At 46.7% G+C, this 27,328-nt stretch overlaps 11 non-coding genes across 11 annotated transcripts; 6 read left to right on the top strand and 5 right to left on the bottom strand.

Annotated features, from left to right (window-relative positions):
- Positions 1-1,850: 1,850 nt before the first annotated feature.
- trnan-guu (transfer RNA asparagine (anticodon GUU)) lies at positions 1,851-1,924 on the bottom strand. Its single transcript has one exon. It is a non-coding gene; the product is annotated as a tRNA-Asn (tRNA).
- Positions 1,925-3,083: 1,159 nt separating this feature from the next.
- Positions 3,084-3,156, top strand: trnar-ucg (transfer RNA arginine (anticodon UCG)). The gene has a single exon. It is a non-coding gene; the product is annotated as a tRNA-Arg (tRNA).
- A 1,561-nt stretch (positions 3,157-4,717) lies between these two features.
- Positions 4,718-4,799, bottom strand: trnas-uga (transfer RNA serine (anticodon UGA)). The gene has a single exon. It is a non-coding gene; the product is annotated as a tRNA-Ser (tRNA).
- A 1,535-nt stretch (positions 4,800-6,334) lies between these two features.
- On the bottom strand, positions 6,335-6,408 carry trnan-guu (transfer RNA asparagine (anticodon GUU)). The gene has a single exon. It is a non-coding gene; the product is annotated as a tRNA-Asn (tRNA).
- An 889-nt stretch (positions 6,409-7,297) lies between these two features.
- On the bottom strand, positions 7,298-7,369 carry trnag-ucc (transfer RNA glycine (anticodon UCC)). Its single transcript has one exon. It is a non-coding gene; the product is annotated as a tRNA-Gly (tRNA).
- Positions 7,370-8,022: 653 nt separating this feature from the next.
- LOC148633797 (U4 spliceosomal RNA) lies at positions 8,023-8,164 on the top strand. Its single transcript, XR_015933826.1, has one exon. It is a non-coding gene; the product is annotated as a U4 spliceosomal RNA (small nuclear RNA).
- Positions 8,165-8,997: 833 nt separating this feature from the next.
- trnag-ucc (transfer RNA glycine (anticodon UCC)) lies at positions 8,998-9,069 on the bottom strand. Its single transcript has one exon. It is a non-coding gene; the product is annotated as a tRNA-Gly (tRNA).
- An 8,160-nt stretch (positions 9,070-17,229) lies between these two features.
- On the top strand, positions 17,230-17,343 carry LOC148633799 (U5 spliceosomal RNA). Its single transcript, XR_015933792.1, has one exon. It is a non-coding gene; the product is annotated as a U5 spliceosomal RNA (small nuclear RNA).
- Positions 17,344-17,737: 394 nt separating this feature from the next.
- On the top strand, positions 17,738-17,854 carry LOC148633800 (U5 spliceosomal RNA). The gene has a single exon (XR_015933782.1). It is a non-coding gene; the product is annotated as a U5 spliceosomal RNA (small nuclear RNA).
- Positions 17,855-18,245: 391 nt separating this feature from the next.
- Positions 18,246-18,360, top strand: LOC148633801 (U5 spliceosomal RNA). The gene has a single exon (XR_015933795.1). It is a non-coding gene; the product is annotated as a U5 spliceosomal RNA (small nuclear RNA).
- Positions 18,361-18,753: 393 nt separating this feature from the next.
- LOC148633802 (U5 spliceosomal RNA) lies at positions 18,754-18,867 on the top strand. The gene has a single exon (XR_015933813.1). It is a non-coding gene; the product is annotated as a U5 spliceosomal RNA (small nuclear RNA).
- The last annotated feature ends 8,461 nt before the right edge of the window (positions 18,868-27,328 follow it).

Here is a 27,328-nt window from a genome sequence, read left to right on the forward strand (position 1 = left end):
TTTAGCTCTTTCAGCGTTATGCAGAGAACAGCGTCTGTCGAGATCACTTTTGAGTCAGCGCGAAACGCCGTGTGCTGTCAGTTTGATTTCATATTGCTTGTAGCGGCGCCCGGCTTTTGTCTGTCAAACGTTAGGTTGCGCTTCTTCATGCTGCATCGTCGGCATGAGTGGAGCTTTATAAACGTCTGTACTTACTGCGCCCCATAAGAAATCGTTTGTCCCCGTTCAAAAGAGATTGTGCGATGTCCTGCAGCAAACCTTTGACAGTTTGAAAAGAGGAATTTATTCTGCTTCCTGTGCGTGCAGTAGTTACAAAGTTGAACGCCTTTACACGATCTGCTGCAGTTTTCAGTGGGCGGGCTTTGTCAAATGGCTTGGAAAAACGCACTGTGTTTCGGCTCGGGAAACATCATGAGCAGTGTCCTGCATGTTTTCTGTGTATAGCTGTCTTTTAACGCATACAGAATTCATTCGAAATCATTGATTTCTCCAATTAACAAGGGTCCCTTAAAGGATGAGTCAAAGTAACGTCTAATCGGATTAGTTTCCTTAGAGCTGGTTCAGAGTTTGCTCAAGAGTTTACCTTTCACAGATGCGCAAAGAAGAATGTTGGGGGTGCACGCTTCAAAGCTCCTTACAGCTGTAGGGAGTGATTCGAGACGATTCGTGGCGTGTGCTCGTTCCCATATACCGTACGCCCCGGGGTGCAGTGCTAGGATGACATACAATACCGCTTGGGCACGTAACGGCGTTATATGCAAGTGCGGGACGTGAGGGTTTTCGTTTGTTCGTTTTGTTTTGCTCTGCTTTGCTTTGTTTCGTGGTCAAGAGGCGTAAGGTAAGTCGTAATCCAGGGAGAACACTGGTGGCAAACAGTCCGAGGTGAGAGGCGAGGTCCAAAGTCGAAAAGGCAGAAGGGGAGTCCAATATCCAGAATAAACGAGGTAATGGAAAAACGCCAGGTAGAGCTCTCAAGGAGCAGACTCAATACCGAGCAGCGGGAAGCAGGTAAAGATGGTAAAAATAGCACTGCGTACCGCACGGTGGAGTGTGTGCAGGTGGGTAAACTCGTGCGGCGGCGTTTGTTAATAATCACCCACTGCTGGTGCTGATTAGATCGCTTATGAGTTGGTCTTAACTGCCTGGCGGTCATGACAAGCTCCTCTTTAAGCTGTGGTTTAGTTTTGCATTCATGTGTTTCTAGAGCAGGTATTTATGGGGGTGGGTGGGTCTTTCACAGAGGTTAAGGACAAATCCCCCACATGAAATTTTACTGTGTGCGTTCAGACAGTCACAGGTCAAGAGCCAGGCAGGAGGACAATGGACAGAAGAGCCAACGAACTAAAAATAAAAGAACGAATATGAAAAAGCCACCATCTTTTTCTTTTTGACATTTTCCGACTTTCATGCAAGCCAGGACAAAGTTGCTCGTAGCTACTTGTGGATTCAAATACTCTATCGAGTGCTTTGATGAGTTTTTGCAATTTGATTGTCGTCCTGTCAGCCTGTTTCTGTTTTTTTTTTCAATCTAGTGATGGAAAGTAAGAGGGAAATGATGGAGCAATCAATAACCGCTCCGGAAAAATGGCAGAAAGAAATGGCCCGTCACTAAGGACATTTGTGAAGCAGAGGAGTGACATCACCACAAAGGCGACTTATTCTGCTGAATAATGATTGAGGTGCGTTAAGAGAAAGGTAGCTGCGTCAGCATGCTTAGGCTGCAAAGGATCAAGCAAAGGTTTACTCCATGCTGAAAAGAGAAGAAAAGAAGCACAACGTTTCGACTGTGGAGCCTTCTGTGCCATCTTCTTTAGCGGTTATGATGTTTACATTGGAAAAACTGAGACATGCGTCCCTGGGTGGGCTTGAACCACCAACCTTTCGGTTAACAGCCAAACGCGCTAACCGATTGCGCCACAGAGACTGACGGCCGCTTGTGCTCCCTACATTTGCAGGTTTATGGTCAAAGAAAACAATCACTTGCGCTTCTTGCAGCCGGCAATCTTTTTCCACTGACAACCAAGAAATGGATTTAATCTTTCACAAGCTGTATGGATTTCTTCAAAAACAAGTTATTCCAGAAAAGAAATGAATTCTTGCATTAAACTGAACCAAGCTGTACATGTTTGTCTGAAATGATACATTCGGCACAACAAGACACGGAGAGAGGCACCGCTGGTATTCAGACCCAGGATCGCCTGCTTACTAGGCGGGCACTTTAAGCCACTAGGGAACAGCGCCAGCGGAGCACCGCGCTTTTACAGACACTTGGACACATCTGTGTTCGGTGTGCACTTAACCTGCTCTCTGAGCCCGTTGCCTCCGTCCCATTTAATAGCAGAACTGACGCCAAGAGAAATGATGAGAAATGGCATTTATCGGGCACTTTTCATGTCCAAGCTGTGCATTCTTTGGCGACACCATTTTTTCTTTTGTTTAATTTCTATACTTATTCATAGAATAAAAACGATATGTCATGTACTGTAAGGGAAATGTCTCTTTTTTTTAATGGGGAAAGCTAGCACCACTAAATGTTGTGTTTAGAAGAAGTGATTTAACATGACACGTGACCTAATTTACCGGAGCAAAAGCTCACCCAGCAAGCCCTGCTTTACTTCTACAGGAGAGAAGTATTGTAGAGTCTGCAAGATGTTCAGCTGGGTAGCTACGTCAGCATGCCTCGGCTGCAAAGGAACAAGCAATAGGTTTATTGCATGCTGAAAAGAGAAGAACGGAAACACAGCGTTTCGACTGTGAGTTCTTCTCACACCTGAAGAAGCCTCACAGCTGTAAAAGGCTCCATGGTTTTCTTTCTTCTCTTTTCAACATGGAATACACCTATTGTCTGCAAGATGTGACAATTTCATGGTGTTTTGGAAGAAAACCTTTTTTCTTTGAATTCAAAATCAATCGGAATTTCAGCACGACACATCAACACTTTTTCTGTTTTAAGGAGATGATATTTTAAACCTGATAAAAATAGTAGGAAACACAAGTTTCTTGCTGTGAAAATTTAGATGGGGAAGTGTACTACTAGTAGCAGTGTAGAGCTCTCTGTGGTGGAGTGCAAGCGCATGTTCTATGGGCCAGTGGCGTAATGGATAACGCGTCTGACTTCGGATCAGAAGATTGTGGGTTCGAGTCCTGCCTGGCTCGTGAGGCTTTTAAACCTCTCAGGTTCCTCGGTAACAGGTTGCCGTCATGTATATGAACTATAGAAAAGCATTTGCCACAACCCGTAAATTAGCATGCAAGTGCGGGCTAGTGAACACAGAACTGTATGGAGATCATCTCCAGCTCCGAGCTCAATTGCAATGAAAAAACATGCAGAACAGAACTGGAGAGCAGCTGAATTTGTGCTCGGTAGGGTGGGGAGGACTCAGCATTGCTATTGTTCTAATTGGCATGAACTGCAGGGGATCTGAATCAGAACATGTCAGTTAGTTCGATCATTGCGTCAATATGTAGGACACGTTAATACAGAATTATTACTTTGTCTGTCTCGTCTTTGTATATAGCTGAATGTCCCTGACAATTTCATGTTAGTTTTTAAGAACAACATTGGTGCTAATATATACACATATAGCATTTAAGGAACACGTAAAAGTTTAGTCCATGCTGAAAAGATAAGAAAACCGCCACAATGTTTCATCTTGGAATAAATCTTTACTTGTTGTTTTGCAGCCTACCCATTCTGACCTAACTCCTCCCTTGAAATTCCCTAACAGATAAGGGTACGTAACGGCTCATGTGATGCTCAGTTGCAATTTGTCCCAAAACAAACAAGAACAGCAGCTGAGGGTTTGAGTTTGAACATGCACTGTATTAAAGCAGCTTTTATTTCCATTGATAAATGCTAGATATTCCTACAGAGATTCTCCAGGTGAGTAAGCGATTCCTGTTTCTGTTTCTATTTCTGTTTCATATATATATACAGTATATATATATATATGTTACATGTGTCTCTGCAATAGTACAAATGTGTTATACACTATCAGGGGCTGCTTTTTTGTGCACCTCATCTACAACAAGGGTTTTTTTTTTCATTTATGTTTGTGGACCTTCACCATTTGAGGAAGTGAGTTAGATAAGAAAGTTACAGGTATGGTGAGCAATGACTGACAAAGGCACGTACTGCGTATTCCTTACAGAAGTGTAAGCAATTTGTTCTAAAAAACACCGGCTAAAGTCCAACATCGTTAGCAATCTTATTACTTAAACAGAATTAACATCAATAAACTGTAAGGTGCTGGTACATGCGAGTAGATTTGATCTTCTATTAAACAAAAATGCAATTACAGCTCTAAAAAGGTCAACCTAGACTTCTGGAACAGATCTGTTCAGGTCATCGCTGTTCCTCTGACCTTGTGAGTCTTTGGAATTTTAAAAGTGTATTTTGCTTGCCTTTCATGTGGTCTGTGTACAAGTCACTGTGGCGTATGCGGTCCTACACAGCCTTGCTATAGACGTGACGAGCTTCCGCTATGTTGCAATGGAGAACAGGTTCAGTACGGAGCTGCCGAGAAAATTCAGCTGGAAAGCTCGTTGCAGAAAAGCATCGGTATCTGTGTCCAGCGGCAAAGCGTCCTTCGTGGGTGCTGAAGAATCGATTTCACAGGCTGCGGGTCCAGGCGATTTAGAGTGTTAAAGGTCCCAGCGAAAACGAAATGGCGCTGGTCCTTTTACACGCACGCACGCAACCAAATGCAAAGGACGCCGTAGTCGGCAGGATTTGAACCTGCGCGGGGAGACCGCAACGGATTTCAAGTCCGTCACCTTAACCACTCGGCCACGACTACAGCGAGCGCTGCGGTCGCTGCCTTTTTGCTACAATCGAACAGGGAGTGCGAGGCGGCGGCGGCAGCGGAGGCAACTTTTTTCAAGTTCGCTCTCCGTTTAAGAAACCTTTTACGCCATACGTGCAAGCACACACACACACACCTCAGAGGACTTAAGGGTGGCTTCAAGTTGGAATGATAAAGTCTCCCCGTTCGGACATGCAAACAGAACGTTCTTTGACAGAAAGCAATCAACAACGGAGACATGTGGACGACGATTTTAGTCACTGCACTTTGAATAGCATTTTTGCTCCAGTTACAGGAGATGCACCAATGGCCCTTGACCTACGTTCTTACCAATGCCTTGAACATTCAAACAAAACAGCCCTCAAGTCCTGCGGTTTAATATAACGCTGTTACGTGTTGAGGCAGTATTTGACTCTGTCCTACCGTTGAGACACGGGGCGTATATGGAAACGAACACATGCTACGGATCGTCTCTAATCGGTCCCTACAGTTGGAAGGCTCCTTGAAGCGTGCACCCCCATCATTCATCTTTGCGCATCTGTGAAAGGTAGACTCTTGAGCAATGTTTGAGCCAGCTCTAAGGCAACTAGTGCTATTGGACAGAGACCTCTGGAAGATCCTAAGAGTCTCTTAACACCACTTCCAGCAGCAAGCTTAATTGTTCGCTGGAGGTCTCCCACCCAGGTACTGACCAGGCAAAGAATCACCACTACATTGAATGAGGAAGTTAATCCTGAAATCCAATTACATATCTCAAGGTAAGACAAATCCATAAGAACATGTCTTAGTATTACTTCGTTTACATTAGTATGGCACTGAGTTGGAGCTCCTCTTTAAGCTGTGGTTTAGTTTTGCATTCATGTGTTTCTAGAGCAGTTATTTATGGGGGTGGGTGGGTCTTTCACAGAGGCTCAGGACAAATCCCCTGCCTGAAAGTCTAATGTGTGCGTTCAGACAGTCACAGGTCAAGAGCCAGGCAGGAGGACAATGGACAGAAGAGCCAACAAACTAAAAATGAAAGAACAAATATGAAAAAGCCACCATCTTTTTCTTTTTGACATTTTCCGACTTTCATGCAAGCCAGGACAAAGTTGCTCATAGCTACTTGTGGATTCAAATACTCTATTGAGTGCTTTGATGAGTTTTTGCAATTTGATTGTCGTCCTGTCAGCCTGTTTCTGTTTTTTTTTTCAATCTAGGGATGGAAAGTATGAGGGAAATGATGGAGCAATCAATAACCGCTCCGGAAAAATGGCAGAAAGAAATGGTCCGTCACTAAGGACATTTGTGAAGCAGAGGAGTGACATCACCACAAAGGCGACACATTCTGCTGATGGTTTTGGTGAATAATGATTGAGGCGCGTTAAGAGAAAGGTAGCTGTGTCAGCATGCGTAGGCTGCAAAGGATCAAGCAAAGGTTTACTCCATGCTGAAAAAAGAAGAAAAGAAGCACAACGTTTCGACTGTGGAGCCTTCTGCGCCATCATCTTTAGCGGTGATGATGTTTACATTGGAAAAACTGAGACACGCGTCCCTGGGTGGGCTTGAACCACCAACCTTTCGGTTAACAGCCGAACGCGCTAACCGATTGCGCCACAGAGACTGACAGCTGCTTGTGCTCCCTACATTTGCAGGTTTCTGGTCAAAGAAAACAATCACTTGCGCTTCTTGCAGCCGGCAATCTTTTTCCACTGACAACCAAGAAATGGATTTCATCTTTCACAAGCTGTATGGATTTCTTCAAAAACAAGTTATTCCAGAAAGGAAATGAATTCTTGCATTAAACTGAACCAAGCTGTACATGTTTGTCTGAAATGAGACATTCGGCACAACAAGACACGGAGAGAGGCACCGCTGGTATTCAGACCCAGGATCGCCTGCTTACTAGGCAGGCACTTTAAGCCACTAGGGAACAGCGCCAGCGGAGCACCGCGCTTTTACAGACACTTGGACACATCTGCGTTCGGTGTGCACTTAACCTGCTCTCTGAGCCCGTTGCCTCCGTCCCATTTGATAGCAGAACTGATGCCAAGAGAAATGATGAGAAATGGCATTTATCGTGCACTTTTCATGTCCAACTGCTGCAGTTTTCAGTGGGCAATCTTTGTCAGATGGCTTGGAAAAACGCACTGTGTTTCGGCTCGGGAAACATCATGAGCAGTGTCCTGCATGTTTTCTGTGTATAGCTGTCTATTAACGCATACAGAATTCATTCGAAATCATTGATTTCTCCAATTAACAAGGGTCCCTTTTTGAACCTGCCAGAAGCATTCTTTCAATGTAACAGATTTACTCCGGGGAAAGGCAGCATGACATTGAGAGTAGCTCAAGCTTTCAGCTCCCGTATCGGACTGCGTGTATGCAGACACCGCTCAGAATCTCCTGTAAGATTCTCCTTCAATTCCGTTTTGCACTTCTTTAGCTCTTTCAAAAGGCTTCGCTTTGCTAGTCACAATCCAAGGCTCATGACAACATTTGGAACCAATCGCCACTGCGTTGGCCAGGAATCGAACCCAGGTCAACTGCTTGGAAGGCAGCTATGCTCACCACTATACCACCAACACACACCTGCAAAAGCCCTGCAGGACACCACCAGAGAATGCTCACGATTTCGGAAGCTGTCTCCGGGACGTGCTGATTCCACACATCCTGAATAAATCATGATATTGTTAGTTGCTGTAGCTAGACGTTTAAATGAGTTTCATGGCCAGATGGACTGTTTCCTCCAGCGGTATAGTATTGCAGTGAGACAGCACGATGCCTGCAAGACTATGTCACGCTAAACGCCACAGATTGTGTTTGTCCGTTCGTGTCAGTCGTCCTGCAGCCACGGGAAGTGGGACACAAACATGCTGCAATGCTTTCAAGACGTTAGGATTTGTTTGTGTAACATCCGAGAAGAGTACTTGTGGCTTGAATGTGAACTGTACGTGCCCGCCCCCTTTCCTCTGTAGTGCATGAGTTCCTCCCGGCACGCCCTTCGTCATTGTTCTGTCATCTTGTATTTAAAGGGTTGTATTTCTGCTGCTGAAAATAAGCAACGGTTTTCTCACAACGCCCTTTGTTCCCAACGGAGCCCTTGTCTGTCATGAAATTCTTCAAAACCTCAAGCTAGAAGAAGAAGAAGACGACAAATATGAAGCGTTACCGCAACGACATGCCATGAGACGATCGATAACGATTTCCATAGGATCCCCGCGGTTGCCTGGCAACCGTCAGCTTTGCGCAGTGGCAGTATCGTAGCCTGTGAGGTTTAGCCGAGGCGCGATTATTGCTAGTTGAAAACTTTTCCCAATACCCCGCTTCCGCCGGTTTGCAATACAATCGGCGAAAGCAATTTTTGACGGTCTCGTCAGAGACTGAGCAAGGTGTTTAAAGACAGATTTGGTCATGGTGACATCATGGTAGAAAGAAACGAGCTTGTTACGTCTCAACAGAAACGCTCTTTAGCTCTTTCAGCGTTATGCAGAGAACAGCGTCTGTCGAGATCACTTTTGAGTTAGCGCGAAACGCCGTGTGCTGTCAGTTTGATTTCATATTGCTCGTAGCGGCGCCCGGCTTTTGTCTGTCAAAAGTTAGGTTGCGCTTCTTCATGCTGCATCGTCGGCATGAGTGGAGCTTTTTAAACGTCTGTACTTACTGCGCCCTATAAGAAATGGTTTGTCCCCGTTCAAAAGAGATTGTACGATGTCCTGCAGCGTTCACAAAGCAAACCTTTGACAGTTTGAAAAGAGGAATTTATTCTGCTTCCTGTGCGTGCAGTAGTTACAAAGTTGAACGTCTTTACACGATCTGCTGCAGTTTTCAGTGGGCGGGCTTTGTCAGATGGCTTGGAAAAACGCACTGAGACATCATGAGCAGTGTCCTGCATGTTTTCTGTGTATAGCTGTCTTTTAACGCATACAGAATTCATTCGAAATCATTGATTTCTCCAATTAACAAGGGTCCCTTTTTGAACCTGCCAGAAGCATTCTTTCAATGTAACAGATTTACTCCGGGGAAAGGCAGCATGACATTGAGAGTAGCTCAAGCTTTCAGCACCCGTATCGGACTGCGTGTATGCAGACACCGCTCTGAATCCCCTTTAAGATTCTCCTTCAATTCCGTTTTGCAGTGCTTTGGCTCTTTCAAAAGGATTCGCTTTGCTATTCACAATCCAAGGCTCATGACAGCATTTAAAACCAATCGCCACTGCGTTGGCCGGGAATCGAACCCAGGTCAACTGCTTGGAAGGCAGCTATGCTCACCACTATACCACCAACACACACCCGCAAAAGCTCTGCAGGACACCACCAGAGAATGCTCACGATTTCGGAAGCTGTCTCCGGGACGTGCTGATTCCACAAATCCTGAATAAATCATGATATTGTTAGTTGCTGTAGCTAGACGTTCAAATGAGTTTCATGGCCAGATGGACTGTTTCCTCCAGCGGTATAGTATTGCAGTGAGACAGCACGATGCCTGCAAGACTATGTCACGCTAAACGCTACAGATTGTGTTTGTGTTGGACAGTTGGACCCTACAGCTGGACCCTCATAGACAACCTGAATAGCTTATTCAGAAGCAGTGCTGGACCGGGAACGAACCAGCTTCTTCCCAGGCACAAGAGTGACTTGTGAGGACTCGCGGTCCCACTCTGTGCATAGAGACTTTCTACCAGCCAGCCGGACTGCTGGTAGATCCCCTCGGAGCAACGACTGCCCTGCGTGGATGTCTAGACAAGGACCGGAGGTCTGTAATAGCTTTGAGGAGCTGTGTCAGGCAATGATCGGAGAATTTTCGGCTTTTATCGATCCCATAGCTGCCGTGGCCGCTGTGCACCATATTAAGCACGAAAAAGCTGAAGCCCCTCGTGACTATTATCAGAGGCTTAGGCGCACTTATTTTGCAGGGCGGAATGAAGAGGGTTGCGAAGAGAATGTGAATTTCAAAGGTTTATTCATTGCTAATCTGCATCCCTCAGTCAGGAAAATGATTGTGATGCACACTGATGCAAAAGCGATGAAAATGGCTGACATTAGAAGGTTGGCTCAAAAAGCCTGGGGAGCTGAAGTCTCTGCTTCCTCAGAGCGAAAACCTGCTAAAACGGCCGTGTTCGCCACTAAAGCCAGCAGGGTTGACGACTCGCCTCAGCTCGAGGCAGCTGAGGTTCCTGAGCTCGCTAAGCCCCGGCGCAAAATAGGCAGGCAGGACCGCACTAAGCGTCAGAGCCGCCGTGAGCGCTACGGGGAAGGCAAGGGCTCAGGCAGAGTCTATCATAAGACTGGACGAAGGGAGTCGACTGCAGCCCGCCTGGCCAGGCTTGAACAAGCCCTGCCTGAGAGATCAGGACAGGGTAAACCTTCCGCACCGAATGCCGGAAGTGTGAATGAGCTTAGGGGGACCACGCCCCTTCTCACTGGAGGAGGCGGGGATCCGTCCCAAGCCCCTCCCTCAGTCTATCTGATTGGGTGGGAGGGTTCCTGCCTGGAAGAAGGCTGTGACTCTGAGTTGGGCGCTGACCCCGCCCCTGAAGTCAAAGAAAAGGCAGGCTTCCAACAATTCTTAGGGAATCTCAGCCAGAAAGGCAAAGCAAGGCGTATTTATATCAAGGTTTCTCTTGAAAACGTCTTAGATAGAGAAGCACTGATTGACACTGGGGCTGAAATTAGTTTGATGTCAGCCGATCTACTCAGCGAGCTCAAACGAGTAGCGAAAGGAAAAGGCATCAGACTTAAGGTAGAACCGTGTAAGATAGATATTTCCAGCTATACCCAGGATCATGCCAGGATCACACACCGAGTGTGGGTGGCACTTAGGTTCGGGCCAATGAACGTGGTGCATCCTGTTTACATCTCTAGGTTTAAAACAGAGCCACTACTCATTGGCCAAGACCTGTTTGACAGGCTGGAGCCTCTGGTGGACTGCCAGCGTGGAAAATTGTGGGCTCAGGTCAAAAACCCTAAGCCTGTTGCACAGCAAAAAGGGGGATTCAGTGGTTATGCTGTGATCACACAGTGCCCACTGAACACTATAGCTGAGTTGGAGGTTCCTCCTGGTTCCTCTGGACGAGAATAAATGTCTCTTCTTGCTTTCCAAAACTACAGGGAAGTCCTGCCCAGGCCAGCACTCCCACGGTCTCCCAACTACAGGAGCAGTGCTCCAAGCAGCTGCTTGACCCGCCAGGTAAAGCACACCCCCTTTTCATCCCTGAAGAAGAGTGGATCTCCCTGTCCGGTAATGAATGGGAGTCCTTTCTGTGCACCCTGGTACCTCAGGGGGTCCAGGAATACCACCCCATGGTGGTGGGAGGGGGTCCAGGTGGCAGAAGTGCAGGTTGATGATGTAATTCTTAGCCTCAGCTCTGAGAAGTCCATAATCAGTGAAGGTCTGTTCGAGGACCTGTCGCCAAGCTGTCAAGTGACCCTGGTGACGCAGTCACAGGTTCTGTGGTGGGCACCCCCATCTCATAGGTCCATTTGGAGCAAAGGAAGCTGTGTAGCTTCCATCTCCATCGGAAAAAGGAAGTTTGCTCACTACTTCCTATTGGAAGTACCTATTGGTTCGACTGGGCGCCCAGCTGGACACAGTAAACAGTGTGCTGTGGACACGGGTGGACCCAGATGCCCACTCTCTAAGCGGTGACCCCGAGAACATTCGGTCAGGTCAGACGATTCCTCAGGCCTGCCAGGTAGTAAACGAATCGGACCTGATCGTTCCTGCGTCAACAGCAGGGTTTCCAGTACGCCTTGTCCTAAAGAAGGGACAGAGAATGGACGCTGAGATGGTTTTCTTCCAACCATCAGCTCAGTTTATCAGACTGAACCTAGCAGTCTGTTGTACCCCCAGACTGGAACGGAATGGCCGAGCCACCTGCCTGTTGGTGCAGAACATAGCAAAACAAGATGTCAAAATCCCTGCTCGCACTGACATGGGACTGGTAATTGACAATGGTTTCTATGATTTCGAACTAGCCATCCCAGTACTGGGGCAGCTCCCTGGTCCCTTGGCCAGGGAGGGGGGAACCGAGCAGGTGTACTACACCTACCCCCGGCGGATGATTGCAATTATGCCAATAGAGGGATTCTGCAACCAGGAGGTGTGCAGGGTGGACCTTAGCGATAAGGATGAGATGGTTGTGTACACAGTACACGCAGGTGTTCCGATGGACCACTCAGCCGAGAGTACGACCCGGGATACCGCCATGCCGTCAAAAGCGGGGTTCCTAGAGCAGGTACAGGAACAGGTTGGCAAGGCAGATGCCCTGGAAACGGAAAGCCAGCGTCAGCAGCTGCGTCAGAATTTCCAGGATTTCCGGGAAGTGTTTGCACGGGACGCCTATGACTGCGGGGTGACGGATTTGAACACAGTGCGCATTCCAACGGCCCCTGGCGCCCGCCCAACCTATGTCAGGCAGTATCGCATTCCCCTCACGGCATACGAGTCCATAAAGCAGACGTTGGATGCTCTACTAGAGCGTCAGATCATAAGGGAGTGTAACTCCACTTATAACTCCCCACTGTGGCCGGTGCTGAAACCCAATGGTAAATGGCGTCTGACCATTGACTACCGGCAGCTGAATAAACAGGTTCCTTTGTCACGATGGCCAATGATCTACCTAGATCAGGAGTTAGCCAAGGTGACAACAGCGAAATATTTCACCACAGTGGATGTGGCCAATGGGTTCTGGACCCTTAAGGTAGAACCAACAGACCAGTACAAACTGGCCTTTTCCTTTGGAAACAGGCAGTTCACCTGGAATCGATGCCCCTTTGGGTATTCCAACTCCCCAGCGGAGTTCAACATATTTCTGCACAAAGCCATGAGTGATGCAGCCGCCAGGGGCAACCTGGTCTATGTGGACGATATTCTGATGAGGAGTCAGACCTGGGAAGAACACATGGCCGAGATCAGGCATGTGTTGACCCAGCTCTCCTGTGCAGGGGCCAAACTGTCCCTGGCTAAGGGACAGTGGTGTAGGACCCAAGTGGAGTACGTGGGACTGTTGGTTGGAGCCCAAGGCATACAGCCACAGTCCAGCAGAGTCCAAGCTATCCAGAATATGAAGTCGCCCACTAACCTGTCTGAACTGCGCAGCTTTCTGGGAGTATGTAATTATTCCCAGCAGTTCATTGAGGATTACGCTGAAATAGCAAGGCCCCTCCACAAGCTGTTGCAGAAAGACGTGCCCTTTGAGTGGGGGCCTTCCCCAGAACAGGCTGTGATGGAGCTGAAGCGCAGACTCGGTAGTGCGCCGAGCTTGGCCTACCCTGACAAAAATAAGGTCTTCTACCTTGAAGCAGGGTTCTCAGAGCACTGCCTTGGGGCTGCTCTGAGTCAGGAATATAACCAAGAGTGAAGGGTGGTGGCATATGCCAGTCGAGCCCTGAGCCCAGTGGAGCAAAAGTTCTTGGACTGCGAGAAGGCCCTGTTGTCTACGGTCTGGTCGGTAGAACACTTCCGTAGTTATGTTGGGGGACAAAAGATCATCATCGAAACCTGCCACCAACCTGTGACATTCCTGCATAGCCAGAGACTGAAAGCGGGCAGGGTGTCAAATAGCAGGATTGTGGCATGAATGATGGCCCTACAAGGCTATGAGATAGAGGTACGTTATGCACAGAGCAAGAAAATGTACCTGGGACAGGGCCTGGCTTTGGGCCAAGTGTGTCACGGCTGTGACACTGACATGGAAGCTCCAGAAACAATTCCCGCTGCTGAGCTACCGAACAATCATCGGTACTACGATGAGAACGTGGGCCAGGGCTTACCCATGGCCTATGTTGACGGTTGCTCTTTTCGCCACGAACAGCAGGTGCTAGCAGGGGTAGGAGTAGTCTGGCAAGACAATACTCCCTGTGGGCCGACCCGCTATAAGCTAGGACCAAAGACTAGTCAGTATGCGGAAGTAGCTGGGGTGCTGATCACCCTCCAGCAGGCCCTGACACATGGCCTTAAACAGTTTGTCATCTGTAGTGACTCGAACTACGCCCGACATAGCTTCGTGTCTCACGTTCCGTATTGGAAGGGTAACGGCATGAAAAATGCCCGGGGCAAGGAAGTAAAGAACAAAGAGTTGTTCCTGGCCAGTGACAAGCTCACGACCGAGGCTGGAATGATGGTTTACTGGAGGAAGGTGAAGGGACACTCCCAGGTGAAGGGACCCGACAAAGACGGGAATGATGAGGCCGACCGGTTGGCCAAATCTGGCGCCTTAGAGGGTGAACCCTGGCAGTTCCAGCAGGAATGGCTACCCCCAGAATTCGTGGCTGAGGTCAAGGCGGTCACCCGAAGCAGGGCTAGACAGGATGTCGGAGCTGACCCTCAATCTGTAGTGCTTGGGTCACAGGGTTTTAACACCGATCTTGCGGAAATGCAGAAACAGGACCCAGCAATTGGGCAAATGTATCAGCATATCGCTGACCCAGTGCGTCAACCTCTTTCGGAGCAGGTGCTGAGCCAGTCTCTGGAGCTGAAGGAGCTGGCAGAGGTGAAAGACAACCTAAAAATTATAAAGGGGTTGTTGGTTTGTGTACCAGTTGCACAAGGTGTCCCAAAGTGGGTAGTTCCCCACTGTCATCGGGGGGTCATGATCCAACACGCTCATGACGAACCCTGTGGGGGTCACCGGGGAATCAAGGCTACATACGACACTATCCAGCAGGTGGCATTCTGGCCTCACATGGGCCAAGACATCGCCGCGTATGTAAAGGGGTGTCTGACGTGTAGCCAGTTCCAACCATCACGGCCCTTGCACCGTGCACCACTCCAGAAAAAGGGCATGACATTCACCTGGTCCAATCTTCAAATGGATTGGGTGGGGCCGCTGGTGAGGTCATCCAGAGGGAACAAATATTTCCTCACTGTTACGTGTGCATTCACAAAATGGATTGAGTGCCTCCCAGCACCCAACGACACGGCAGAGACAACTGCAGTGCTGTTGATGAACCATGTGTTCAGTCGATGGGGATTCCCCCTGACCGTGGTCTCGGATCGGGGAACCCATTTCACAGCTACAGTAATGGCAACCCTGTGGAATATGCTTGGGGTCAAGACCCAGTTGCATATCTCCTACCACCCTCAATCCTCGGGCCAGGCAGAAAGGGCAAACCGAACGGTGGTTAGTATGCTCAAAAAGTTTGTCTCCAACAGCAGTAGGGACTGAGACATTAAGCTGCCCCTGGTTCTGATGGCCATCCGAGGTAAGCCCCATTGCTCTACGGGGGTCCCACCTTTTGAGATGATGACAGGTCGGAAGATGACTCTTCCCCTACACTGTCTTTATGGGGTGGAGGACCTGAGCACGACGGGGGCTGCTACGGCCCATCAGTATGTGTCAGACCTGCGAGCACATCTGCAGGCAACCTTTGCTTTTGCCCAGAACAATCTGGGAAGGAGTGTAGAGGGTAGGAAAGCATACTATGACCGAAAGGCAGTTAACCAGGAACTCCAAGTAGGAGACAAGGTCCTGTACTTCCAATTTGCCAAACCCACAGGGGTGGCCCGGAAGTTCTTACCCAGTTGGACAGGACCCCACGAGATTGTCGATAAGGTATCACCGGTAGCTTATCGAATTCAGATTGAGAAGGGAAGGCAATCTCTGGTCTACAAGTGGGTGCATCGCAACCACCTCCGGTTGTATCGCCCACCTCAAATGGCGCCGGAGAACACAGAATAGGGTTAAACATCCAAACCCGATCAAAGAGGGGGGTGCCCCTTTGTAGCTGCAGGTAGTTAGGTACTGTACTGTAGGTCCTGCTAGGAAAATATATTCAAAATTATAGTGGAACTGTACCATGTGCCTCATCTATGTTCCAGAATGGGAATCCTAAAACTGCCAGGGCTGGTCCTGACAGTACTGTGGATCGCCTCGACACAGCCCCTTGAAGTTGTGGAACCTGGTCCTCCTACCGGCATAGTCCTGCAGGAAACCATAGTCCTCTCCATGGAAATCTTTATGGTACAATCTTTTTTTTTTCTTATAAAATATACTTTATTCCGAAAAAAAACACATCTCAAAGGGAAACGTCTCACACGATAACACTCCACAAAATTAAAACATCGGCGGAACGGCGGTGATTGTCCGTTATCAATCCTTGCAAGGGTGGGCGGATTTGCGCTATTATGAGAGTCCCTCCAAACCCTACCGCTTGCTGTAAACCATTAATCCCTGTACAGGGTCCATAGGCCTTTCCAGTGCTCCTTTGCCGTGGGGAAACCCCATTTAGCAACGTCGCGCTTCATCCTCCTCCTGAGGTCCGCCAGGATCCTCTCTTCCAGCTCCCTCGCTCCCCACTTGTTGTTGTGCCGGATGAGATTGTTTCTCGCGTCCCACAGGCCTTTCTTTGTGAGGGACAGCAGCAGCCACATCAGGAACTGCGTCCCCCTGTCCAGTCCGGTAGGTGCCAGCCCCAGCAGAATGTACTGGTAGCTGAGCACCGCATTCGTTTCCAGGAGTTGCATTATGTTGTCCATTCTGCCCCACACCGCCTTGGCGAAGGGGCAGTTCCTTCACTTTATTAAGATACTGAAGAAAGATGTGGAGACGGGGGTTTGAATTTAATCCTTTCTGTAGGGGGTTTAGACTTTCAAGTCACAAACTGGGGTTTATGGCAGGAAAGGGGGGTTAACTGATAAGGATTGCAGATGCAAGCTAGGAACCCCCCTGGGTGTAATGTTAAACTGACCATTTGTCCAGAACATCGTAAACTGGCCAAATACCATGAACCCCCCTCTTTACCATCAGACCGAGTGACGTCAGAAACGGAGAAGAAAACACTATATAACCCAAAAGTTTGTAACAGTACGGGGAACAATACTTCGGTTTTGTTGTTTCTTGCGGGAAACAAGACTTTGGCTTTATTGTTCCTTGCATGCAATAAACTCATCTGTTTTACTTCATCTCGGGATCAAGAACCTTATTTCTTCTGTTACAACAAATTTGGCGTAGTCGGCGGATGCTCCAGAAGGCGCAGAACTTCCCATCGGCAGGAGAGATGGTCAGCGCGCACATAACTAAGAGGTAAGGACTCCTCTTTTATTTAAAAGTCCCGACTCTCTCTGACCGATTGGGAAATCTCTGCTCCCTGCGAGAATCGCCCGAGATGACGGAGTAAACGTGAGTTTCTGAATTCCTCTGGCCCGGGGAAGACACCGGTGTATGTAATGGGTTGTTTGCTGTAAGCCCAGAATTTGGTCTGGCAGGGGTTCCGCGGTATTGTGTACAGGCGTTCGAAGCTGGTTTATGCCTTAATTGCGCGTGGAGTTTTTGAACGGGTTTTGGACCCTTACCGTGAAGTTCAGGACTGGTGTGGGCCTTAATTGCGCCCGGAGTTCTGAAGGTCAGAACTGGTTTGGGCCTTAATTGCGCCCGGAGTTCTGAGGCTCAGGATCGGTGTGGGCCTTAATTGCCAGATTAAGGCCTTAAATGGCCTTAATCAGCCATGCACTCTGGTTTCTTTTCATCTCGTACAAATCTTTCGCCTTTTACTAAAGATTTCCGTGGAGAGGAGCATGAATGAGTTCCATGCAATTTTTGTGCTTCCCTGCCTTCGGGTGGGTCGCAGCTGGGTTGGTCAAAGAGAGAAAACAAGCACGTTCGCAATCGCTCTTGTAATGTTGATTGTGGCCGTCTGCTCCGCGAGTTCTCGGTCTCCGGCCGTCTGATTGGCGTTCTTTTCTTTGGGGGGCGGGAAGTGTCCGGCCGCAGGGGATCTTGGGACCTCGCTTTGCATAGCGGCTTCCCAGAGTGCGTCGTTTCCGGCACAGTGTGGCCGGGTGTTTTCCGAGTTATCGCACGGATTGGGCACGGCCGCAAGCTGAGAGCCGCAGGCGATGAGCCCGGAGCTGAACGGGCCCCACTGGCTAGTTTGTAAGGCCAGGTGCATTGCCAACCACGACCGGCAGCGCAGAGGCTTTGAAGGCGGCCTGGGCTCCTGCAGCTCTGCAGCCACGCACTCTGGTTTCTCTTCATCTCGTACAAATCTTTTGCCTTTTACTAAAGATTTCCGTGGAGAGGAGCATGAATGAGTTCTATGCAATTTTTGCGCTTCCCTGCTTTCGGGTGGGGTACGGCTGGGCTGGTCAAAGAGAGAAAACAAAAACATTCACAATTGCTCTTGTTATGGCGATTGTGGCTGTCTGCTCCGCGAGTCCTCGGTCTCTGGCCGTCTGATTGGCGCTCTTTTCTTTGGGGGGTGGGAAGTGTCCGGCCGCAGGGGATCTTGGGACCTCACTTTGCATAGCGGCTTCCCAGAGTGCGTCGTTTCCGGCACAGTGTGGCCGGGTGTTTTCCGAGTTATCGCACGGATTGGGCACGCTCGCAAGCCGTAAGCCGCAGGCGATGAGCCCGGAGCTGAACAGGCCCCACTGGCTCGTTTGTAAGGCCAGGTGCATTGCCAACCACGACCGGCAGGGCAGAGGCCTTGAAGGCGGCCTGGGCTCCTGCAGCTGTGCAGCCACGCACTCTGGTTTTTCTTCATCTCGTACAAATCTTTCGCCTTTTACTAAAGATTTCCGTGGAGAGGAGCATGAATGAGTTCCCTGCAATTTTTGTGCTTTCCTGCTTTCGGGTGGCGGGCAGCTGGGCTGGTCAAAGAGAGAAAACAAGCACGTTCGCAATCGCTCTTGTAATGGTGATTGTGGCCGTCTGCTCCGCGAGTCCTCGGTCTCCGGCCGTCTGATTGGCGCTCTTTTCTTTGGGGGGCGGGAAGTGTCCGGCCGCAGGGGATCTTGGGACCTCGCTTTGCATAGCGGCTTCCCAGAGTGCGTCGTTTCCGGCACAGTGTGGCTGGGTGTTTTCCGACTTATCGCACGGATTGGGCACGGCCGCAAGCTGAGAGCCGCAGGCGATGAGCCCGGAGCTGAACGGGCCCCACTGGCTAGTTTGTAAGGCCAGGTGCATTGCCAACCATGACCGGCAGCGCAGAGGCTTTGAAGGCGGCCTGGGCTCCTGCAGCTGTGCAGCCACGCACTCTGGTTTCTCTTCATCTCGTACGAGTCTTTCGCCTTTTACTAAAGATTTCCGTGGAGAGGCGCATGAATGAGTTCCATGCAATTTTTGTGCTTTTCTGTCTTCGGGTGGGTCGCAGCTGGGTTGGTCAAAGAGAGAAAACAAGCACGTTTGCAATCGCTCTTGTAATGGTGATTGTGGCCGTCTGCTCAGCGAGTTCTCGGTCTCCGGCCGTCTGATTGGCGTTCTTTTCTTTGGGGGGCGGGAAGTGTCCGGCCGCAGGGGATCTTGGGACCTTGCCTGCATAGCGGCTTCCCAGAGTGCGTCGTTTCCGGCACAGTGTGGCCGGGTGTTTTCCGAGTTATCGCACGGATTGGGCACGCTCGCAAGCCGTGAGCCGCAGGCGATGAGCCCGGAGCTGAACGGGCCCCACTGGCTCGTTTATAAGGCCAGGTGTATTGCCAACCACGACCGGCAGGGCAGAGGCCTTGAAGGCGGCCTGGGCTTGCGTGATCGGATCAACTAAATGCTGTGGTGTTACTTTTTGTCAATGAAAAAATAAACTCTTTTCGTTTACAAAGACGGTTACAAAGAATGTGGACCAGGGTAATACTTTGAGCTTACAGCTTGTCCAAGGTCATTCATTATTAATACTCTTAGTAATATCTTCAGTAAAGACTTTGATGCATAAAATATTCCTGCATATTTAAAATATTTATGATAAAGGTGGTAGGTTGTGTACTTTTGTCCAACAGAACAATCTTGCTTTTATAAAATATACCGCCTTTTTAATGTTTAATGATTAACATGCTGTAATACACTGTTTAAATTTAAAAGTCTAAAGAGTATACACCTTAAATTCTTAATTGAATAAAGATTGTCCCTCAGCAGTGATCAGGATTCAAAACTGACGTTTTCTGGTGACAGCTCAAATGCTGTACAGGAGAGGTTAACCTTTATTAGCTCCACCTGGCGATTTTACAAGGTGATTCCGGATACTATTAACATAATCTAATTTGCGTCCGGTATGATGCGGTATACTGCGACACTCCCACCGTGTTATACCGCAGCATACCCCGCTTGTTTTGAATGGCTGCATATGTATATAGACTCTATATATACATTTGGTGCATGCCACAATTTTGGATGGTGGTGGAGGAATAGGGATTTTCTCAACACGGCAGGGACTCCAGTTAAGAATGCTGGGTTTATCTCTGAACTATTAGAAGCTTTGCAGCTACTGACTGAAGTAGCTGTGGTAATGTGTAAATCACATAATAAAGAAATGTTTCCAGTAACTCGAGGGAACAACTTTGCAGATGCAACTGTCAGGTGAGCAATACTTGTAGAACAGTAGTCTGAGACCTCTGTGAAGCAGAGAAATGGACATGGTTAGAAAAGATTATGGGGCTGCAGGATGATGGGGTGTGGAGCTGACAGCACACCAGACGCCCTGCATGCCCTCACAGCCTAATGCCCTTTATAGCCCGACAAATGCACTCTGTTGGACACCCAGGTGGGAGTCAAATGGTGTGCCGGTTACCCAAAACTGGGTGAGAACCGGGTTTGAAGCAGTAACCACTTATGTGGTATCTAATGTGGATGTAATGTTTATCAAAGGAACTCAACTACAGTTCAGGTGCGGGTGCAACAGCTCAAAAGGCCTGCTCCTGAGGAACCTTTCAAACCTGGGAAATTGAAAATTGTAAAGGGAAACCTGGGCTCTTATAATCTGTTTTCCCGGTGGGTTGCTGCCACTGCCTCTGTGTCTACCAAACACTTGATAACAGAGATAAGCCCTCGGTGGGCACTGCCCTGCCCCTTGTATTATGATCAAGGAACACACTTCACAGGGAAGGTGTGTCAGGCTGTGGCTGCATTGTTCGGAGTGAGATGGACTGAGATCACCCTCAGTCTGCTGGAACAGTGGAATGAAGGAACAGATCTCTGAAAGATCGACTAGACATCAGACTGAAGGAACGCCATGGGATGCGGGCTGGATCAAACAGAACTGTGTAACAGCCTGTTTGATATCATCACGGGCCAATCAATGAAACTTCCTGGGGGGACGAATTTAGCTGGACGAATGGATTGTTGAATTTGCTAATTCTCTATTGTAGTATTGTAGGTTGCTAGGACTTAGCAAAGCACTATGATGAAGAAAAATATATATCATAATTATAATCCAGACGATTGGGGCATTGGTGCATGGCTACAGTCTGTGCTAGGAACATTGAGAGGGTCTCTGGTTCAATACATATTTGTGGGTCTGGTATTATTCGTTATGATCATATCGTTAATATCCTGTTTGAAAAACATGTGGACTAAAGCTGCTGCTTCTGTGCTAATTGTACGCCCTGAAGGGATCATGAAGGTCAAAAAATGATTTCATGGGAAAGGTTCTCTTATCTAGTGGCAGAACCTGATGGGTAGAACAATATAGCTTTAAGGGGGGTTACCCTTGGGAGTGATTCCCCTAGATGCAAATGATTATTGTGGTTTGTTTGTTCATAATAAGATGTTTTGCAGGAACGGAACAAAGAGAAATTTTACAACTTCAGCTAGAATTGTTCTGCAAAACGTCACAGCTGAGGCAGGGGAACAATGTGTAGATTTTTCTAAGAGTTATTACCCAGTTGTTGACCAATCTGTTGACCAATGTTGACCAAAAAAGCCTAAGATTATGCTGGGCTCCAGCCCACAGGGATTTACCTGTGCTGTAAGAACTAATGAGTGAATAAGGAGACTGGATTCTGGTGAAAGACTTCAGGAAAAAGAAATGGTGTTCACTCAGGTGGAGGGGGCTGTACCAGGTGCTGCTGACCACTGCCACTGCTGTGAAGGTCACAGAAATGGTGCCCTGGATTCATGCTTCCCACTGTAAAAAGGTCACAAACGAACTGAGCAAAGCGCAGGAGTGATGTCTCCACAAGGACAGATGGGGATAACCTGCTTGGGACTGATGTGCACAGCCCTTTTCCTTTTTATGTAGAAGCCTGTCACCACCCCAAAAGAGGAAGAATCTAAACACGAAGCCTCTTTGTATACAAACTGGCTGAATGAAACTGATAATGAGGGGGATATGAGTAATTTGTGGTATAAATTTATAAATCATACTGTAAAGTTAAAGAAATTTAATGCATCTTGTTATATATGTGCTTTAATGCCTCATTCTACAGCCTCACCCATGCGACTTTTTATGAAATGTACTCTTTTATTAATATCACGTTAGAAGGCTTAGACGCTATCAAACAAGAATTAAGGGGAGTTAGATTAATGGCACTTCAGAACAGGTTCGTGCTGGACCTTCAAAATGCAGCATCTGGAGGAGTCTATGCTTTAGTAGGAGACTCCTGTTGTACATATATTCCAGCTAATGACTATGATTACGGAAATCTTACGCTCGCTATTCAGCATTTGAAAGAACTAAAAGACAAGGTGAATAAAGAGAGAGGCATAAAAGATACACCGGCTTTTCTCTCCTGGTTAGAATCACTGTTTGGGCCAGGGGGAATGTTTTTCTTTTAAGTTACTAACACCGATTATAGGGGCTGTGATACTTGTCTTCCTGTTTTTATGTTGCTGTATGACATGTATTATTCCAATGCTTCGAAATATGGAAATATGGTACCTAGGGGGATAAACTGTTCATCCTTCCAGTCTGGAGAATTGGCAGCTGTCTGACGTCAGTAAGTGATCCTTAAAAAATTAATAGTTCCATGACAGTGTGCATCACCAGAAAATCAATTTCAATGCATTAAAACTCTTGTTATCCTTCTGATCATTGAAGTGTCATTGCCCCAGCACTGTATACTCTTACTTTTGACGCCTGTCTGAAGTTGGATCCATTTCTAAGAATGGTGACTCACATATCCTCATGCTCAACTTTGGCTCAACCACACAAACTATGAAGTTAATCATCTGCTTTTGCTCCAAGATTTATGTTACTAGGCTCTCTCCTGGGGATCCTCGTGTTCAAACATTGCCCTTATTGTGGATGATCCATGACAGAATTCAGGGAATTCAGAATTCTGATACCTCAGCTCAGATTCTGACTGGGCAGACTGTCATTGCCTGGTGTGAATGTGTGCATATCTGTTTTTGTGCATGTTCTGTGGCCTGTTGTACAGTACATCACAAATGAAAGGGAAATGGAAAACTAAAATAAGACTCAAGTGTTTTATCTTTCATTAACAGTGTTTCATTAGTATCTGTGCTAGATCCTGTCATCCACTGCTTACCACGACAGGCTCTAGCACAGGATAGCAGCTAATACATTTAACAATCTCACTGCACAATGTTGTATATTCAAGGGCTGATCTTCTGTACTTTTTCTTTCACTTTTCATTTCCTAGAAACTCAGTCCTGCCAGGAATAATCTGAGAACAAAATCAATCTGAGTGAAAATCTAAGCAGAGGAAGATTGTTTTACAGAGTCAACAAGGTCTAATTCAAGGTCAAAAAATGATTTCATGGGAAAGGTTCTCTTATCTAGTGGCAGAACCTGATGGGTAGAACAATATAGCTTTAAGGGGGGTTACCCTTGGGAGTGATTCCCCTAGATGCAAATGATTATTGTGGTTTGTTTGTTCATAATAAGATGTTTTGCAGGAACGGAACAAAGAGAAATTTTACAACTTCAGCTAGAATTGTTCTGCAAAACGTCACAGCTGAGGCAGGGGAACAATGTGTAGATTTTTCTAAGAGTTATTACCCAGTTGTTGACCAATCTGTTGACCAATGTTGACCAAAAAAGCCTAAGATTATGCTGGGCTCCAGCCCACAGGGATTTACCTGTGCTGTAAGAACTAATGAGTGAATAAGGAGACTGGATTCTGGTGAAAGACTTCAGGAAAAAGAAATGGTGTTCACTCAGGTGGAGGGGGCTGTACCAGGTGCTGCTGACCACTGCCACTGCTGTGAAGGTCACAGAAATGGTGCCCTGGATTCATGCTTCCCACTGTAAAAAGGTCACAAACGAACTGAGCAAAGCGCAGGAGTGATGTCTCCACAAGGACAGATGGGGATAACCTGCTTGGGACTGATGTGCACAGCCCTTTTCCTTTTTATGTAGAAGCCTGTCACCACCCCAAAAGAGGAAGAATCTAAACACGAAGCCTCTTTGTATACAAACTGGCTGAATGAAACTGATAATGAGGGGGATATGAGTAATTTGTGGTATAAATTTATAAATCATAATGTAAAGTTAAAGAAATTTAATGCATCTTGTTATATATGTGCTTTAATGCCTCATTCTACAGCCTCACCCATGCGACTTTTTATGAAATGTACTCTTTTATTAATATCACGTTAGAAGGCTTAGACGCTATCAAACAAGAATTAAGGGGAGTTAGATTAATGGCACTTCAGAACAGGTTCGTGCTGGACCTTCAAAATGCAGCATCTGGAGGAGTCTATGCTTTAGTAGGAGACTCCTGTTGTACATATATTCCAGCTAATGACTATGATTACGGAAATCTTACGCTCGCTATTCAGCATTTGAAAGAACTAAAAGACAAGGTGAATAAAGAGAGAGGCATAAAAGATACACCGGCTTTTCTCTCCTGGTTAGAATCACTGTTTGGGCCAGGGGGAATGTTTTTCTTTTAAGTTACTAACACCGATTATAGGGGCTGTGATACTTGTCTTCCTGTTTTTATGTTGCTGTATGACATGTATTATTCCAATGCTTCGAAATATGGAAATATGGTACCTAGGGGGATAAACTGTTCATCCTTCCAGTCTGGAGAATTGGCAGCTGTCTGACGTCAGTAAGTGATCCTTAAAAAATTAATAGTTCCATGACAGTGTGCATCACCAGAAAATCAATTTCAATGCATTAAAACTCTTGTTATCCTTCTGATCATTGAAGTGTCATTGCCCCAGCACTGTATACTCTTACTTTTGACGCCTGTCTGAAGTTGGATCCATTTCTAAGAATGGTGACTCACATATCCTCATGCTCAACTTTGGCTCAACCACACAAACTATGAAGTTAATCATCTGCTTTTGCTCCAAGATTTATGTTACTAGGCTCTCTCCTGGGGATCCTCGTGTTCAAACATTGCCCTTATTGTGGATGATCCATGACAGAATTCAGGGAATTCAGAATTCTGATACCTCAGCTCAGATTCTGACTGGGCAGACTGTCATTGCCTGGTGTGAATGTGTGCATATCTGTTTTTGTGCATGTTCTGTGGCCTGTTGTACAGTACATCACAAATGAAAGGGAAATGGAAAACTAAAATAAGACTCAAGTGTTTTATCTTTCATTAACAGTGTTTCATTAGTATCTGTGCTAGATCCTGTCATCCACTGCTTACCACGACAGGCTCTAGCACAGGATAGCAGCTAATACATTTAACAATCTCACTGCACAATGTTGTATATTCAAGGGCTGATCTTCTGTACTTTTTCTTTCACTTTTCATTTCCTAGAAACTCAGTCCTGCCAGGAATAATCTGAGAACAAAATCAATCTGAGTGAAAATCTAAGCAGAGGAAGATTGTTTTACAGAGACAACAAGGTCTAATTCAAGGTCAAAAAATGATTTCATGGGAAAGGTTCTCTTATCTAGTGGCAGAACCTGATGGGTAGAACAATATAGCTTTAAGGGGGGTTACCCTTGGGAGTGATTCCCCTAGATGCAAATGATTATTGTGGTTTGTTTGTTCATAATAAGATGTTTTGCAGGAACGGAACAAAGAGAAATTTTACAACTTCAGCTAGAATTGTTCTGCAAAACGTCACAGCTGAGGCAGGGGAACAATGTGTAGATTTTTCTAAGAGTTATTACCCAGTTGTTGACCAATCTGTTGACCAATGTTGACCAAAAAAGCCTAAGATTATGCTGGGCTCCAGCCCACAGGGATTTACCTGTGCTGTAAGAACTAATGAGTGAATAAGGAGACTGGATTCTGGTGAAAGACTTCAGGAAAAAGAAATGGTGTTCACTCAGGTGGAGGGGGCTGTACCAGGTGCTGCTGACCACTGCCACTGCTGTGAAGGTCACAGAAATGGTGCCCTGGATTCATGCTTCCCACTGTAAAAAGGTCACAAACGAACTGAGCAAAGCGCAGGAGTGATGTCTCCACAAGGACAGATGGGGATAACCTGCTTGGGACTGATGTGCACAGCCCTTTTCCTTTTTATGTAGAAGCCTGTCACCACCCCAAAAGAGGAAGAATCTAAACACGAAGCCTCTTTGTATACAAACTGGCTGAATGAAACTGATAATGAGGGGGATATGAGTAATTTGTGGTATAAATTTATAAATCATAATGTAAAGTTAAAGAAATTTAATGCATCTTGTTATATATGTGCTTTAATGCCTCATTCTACAGCCTCACCCATGCGACTTTTTATGAAATGTACTCTTTTATTAATATCACGTTAGAAGGCTTAGACGCTATCAAACAAGAATTAAGGGGAGTTAGATTAATGGCACTTCAGAACAGGTTCGTGCTGGACCTTCAAAATGCAGCATCTGGAGGAGTCTATGCTTTAGTAGGAGACTCCTGTTGTACATATATTCCAGCTAATGACTATGATTACGGAAATCTTACGCTCGCTATTCAGCATTTGAAAGAACTAAAAGACAAGGTGAATAAAGAGAGAGGCATAAAAGATACACCGGCTTTTCTCTCCTGGTTAGAATCACTGTTTGGGCCAGGGGGAATGTTTTTCTTTTAAGTTACTAACACCGATTATAGGGGCTGTGATACTTGTCTTCCTGTTTTTATGTTGCTGTATGACATGTATTATTCCAATGCTTCGAAATATGGAAATATGGTACCTAGGGGGATAAACTGTTCATCCTTCCAGTCTGGAGAATTGGCAGCTGTCTGACGTCAGTAAGTGATCCTTAAAAAATTAATAGTTCCATGACAGTGTGCATCACCAGAAAATCAATTTCAATGCATTAAAACTCTTGTTATCCTTCTGATCATTGAAGTGTCATTGCCCCAGCACTGTATACTCTTACTTTTGACGCCTGTCTGAAGTTGGATCCATTTCTAAGAATGGTGACTCACATATCCTCATGCTCAACTTTGGCTCAACCACACAAACTATGAAGTTAATCATCTGCTTTTGCTCCAAGATTTATGTTACTAGGCTCTCTCCTGGGGATCCTCGTGTTCAAATATTGCCCTTATTGTGGATGATCCATGACAGAATTCAGGGAATTCAGAATTCTGATACCTCAGCTCAGATTCTGACTGGGCAGACTGTCATTGCCTGGTGTGAATGTGTGCATATCTGTTTTTGTGCATGTTCTGTGGCCTGTTGTACAGTACATCACAAATGAAAGGGAAATGGAAAACTAAAATAAGACTCAAGTGTTTTATCTTTCATTAACAGTGTTTCATTAGTATCTGTGCTAGATCCTGTCATCCACTGCTTACCACGACAGGCTCTAGCACAGGATAGCAGCTAATACATTTAACAATCTCACTGCACAATGTTGTATATTCAAGGGCTGATCTTCTGTACTTTTTCTTTCACTTTTCATTTCCTAGAAACTCAGTCCTGCCAGGAATAATCTGAGAACAAAATCAATCTGAGTGAAAATCTAAGCAGAGGAAGATTGTTT

This window comes from Lepisosteus platostomus, unplaced genomic scaffold, assembly GCF_059453375.1.
Source record: "Lepisosteus platostomus isolate fLepPlt1 unplaced genomic scaffold, fLepPlt1.hap1 Scaffold_42_H1, whole genome shotgun sequence".
Classification (NCBI taxonomy): Eukaryota; Metazoa; Chordata; class Actinopteri; order Semionotiformes; family Lepisosteidae; genus Lepisosteus; species Lepisosteus platostomus.